Source organism: Trichosurus vulpecula, chromosome 4 (assembly GCF_011100635.1).
Source record: "Trichosurus vulpecula isolate mTriVul1 chromosome 4, mTriVul1.pri, whole genome shotgun sequence".
NCBI classification, from domain to species: Eukaryota; Metazoa; Chordata; class Mammalia; order Diprotodontia; family Phalangeridae; genus Trichosurus; species Trichosurus vulpecula.
Window position 1 is genome coordinate 266,288,947 of NC_050576.1, and position 2,326 is coordinate 266,291,272.

The following is a 2,326-nucleotide window of genomic DNA, read 5'->3' on the forward strand; positions in this document are numbered from 1 at the left end:
CAATAAGTGTCAGGGATAGGACTTGAACCCAGGTCTTCCTGTCACGGGGAACAGCCAGGTATCTACCAAGCAACACTGCCCATTTGTGCCCATACATGCACTTCACCTAAAACTGTACCTTCAATTTAGATTTCAAGAGCAACATTATAATTGAGCCATTGGACCTCCTGATATACTCTAGAAAATACTGTCACTAACATTAAGAACTCCCACTGGATAGGAGACATGCTTACTTTTAAATAGCCAAATCATTCTTCCTCAACTTCACAGATCTTTCTTTTTTTAATTTTTCCCCCTTCCTGCCCCCTATTCACCACCCCAAGGCTACAACTGAGCATGGCTATATTTACATATAGGTATTGATATATACATATACATATATACACGTACATTCATATATAATCATATACTTTCCTTAAGAGAGCCTACTCCTAGTATTGTTTTTATGTTTGTACATATCTTTTTTTCCTATCTCTCCTAACTCCTCTACTTTACTTCTACCTGCCCTCCTATTACTTAACCTACCCCCACTCCAGCCATCCCTCTCTTAACCTCCTATTCCCCTAAATCTATACCCTTTTATAAACCCCTTTGGTCTATTCTGTCCCCCTCCCCTCTAAAGCTCCCTCCCTTATCCTCCCATTCCCCTAAATCTAAAGACCCTTCTATATCCCCCTTTTAACCTATCCCCTCACCCTCCCCTCTAAAGATCCCTCCTTTATCCTCTCCTCCCTCCCTATCCCCTTAAAGGTTTATTTCTTTCTAAATTTAGAAGTCTTTTATGCTCTTCTAGATGTATATGTATTTTCCCCTCTTAAATCCATTTCTGATGAAAGTAGATTTCCAGAACTAACAGCCCCCACCCCCCTTCCAATTCCTCGGTATGGGTTCTTCCTCTTGCACCTCATTTGTATAAGATATTTACTCTTTTAGTTGTTCTTGAAGTCATATCATACTCACGTCTACTCCAATTTTCTTATAAGCTACCTAATTACTAGTAACAATCTTAAACATAGGTTTTACATTTTCAATATGTAAAAGGTAAATATTCTATCCTTATTTAGTCCCTTGTAGTTGGTAATTGTTATGTGCCTTCTATTTCTCCTGGCTCTTGTATGTCAAATCTTCTATTGAGTTCAGGGATTTGTTTTATTCTTTTTTAACAGAGTCCTGAAAGTCTGACAGTTGATCAAATGTCCATGTCTTTTTTCATTCCGGATTATGCTTAGCTTTGCTGGGTATGATATTTTCGGCTGGAGGCCCAGTTCTTTTGCTCCTCAATAGTGTTCCAAGACCTACAATCTTTTAGTGTCTCCAAGGCTAGGTCTTGTGTTATTCTAATGGTGGTACCGTCATATGTAAGTTGTTTTTTTTTTCTTGTTGCTAATAATATTTTTTCATTGATGGGGAGGGGGTTGGAATTTAACTGTAATATTTCTGAGTTTTACTCATTGAATCTCTTTCAGGGGTTGGTCGCTGGATTTGTTCGATTTCTATTTTCTCCTCTTGTTTTAATGCTTCAGGACAATTTTCTTTAATTATTTAATGTATTATTGTATCAAGATTCTTTTTTTGTCAGAACTTTCAGGTAGTCCAATTATTCTTATGTTTCTCTTCTTGATCTATTCTCTAGATCCATTGTTTTTCTTACAAGATGTTTCACATTCTCTTCTATTTTTTCATTCCTTATAGATTTTTTTTAATTTCTTCATTGCTTATAACTTCACTGGCTTCCCCTTGCCCAATTCTGATTTTCAAGGATTCATTTTCTTTCTTAAAATTCTGGATCTCCTTTTTGAATCTTAGACTTTCTTGTTTAATCTTTTTTTCTTGTATTATTCTTATCTTTCTTTTTAATTCTTACTCCATCTTTTTTTTGTTTTTAAAGTCTTTTTTGAGTTCTTCAATGAATTGTGGGGGAGGGGCAGGTGATCATTTGACATTACTCTTTGGAGGAGAAGAATGTTTCTTTGCTTCAGTACCCTCCTCTGAAGATGAACCCTGGTCTTCTCTATTCCCATAGTAGCTCTCTATCGTTGGATTTTTTCTCCATTGCCTGTGCATTTTTTTCTAATAATTTAGTTTTTATAATCACCTCTAAAATAGTCCTGGGGTATAAGGGATGGTTCCTCTGATCTTGAACTCAGACCAAGACCTCCAGCCTCCTACAGTGCCCAAAGTCAGTGGCATCCTGCCCTACTGCTTCTGCACTCACTGGGCATGAGCTGGTTCCTTCTTGCCCCTGCTGCTCTCCACAACACAGCTGGATGTGGCATTCCTTGTCAGCAGAGGTTCCCTAGATCTTCCCTGGCTCAGACGCCCAACT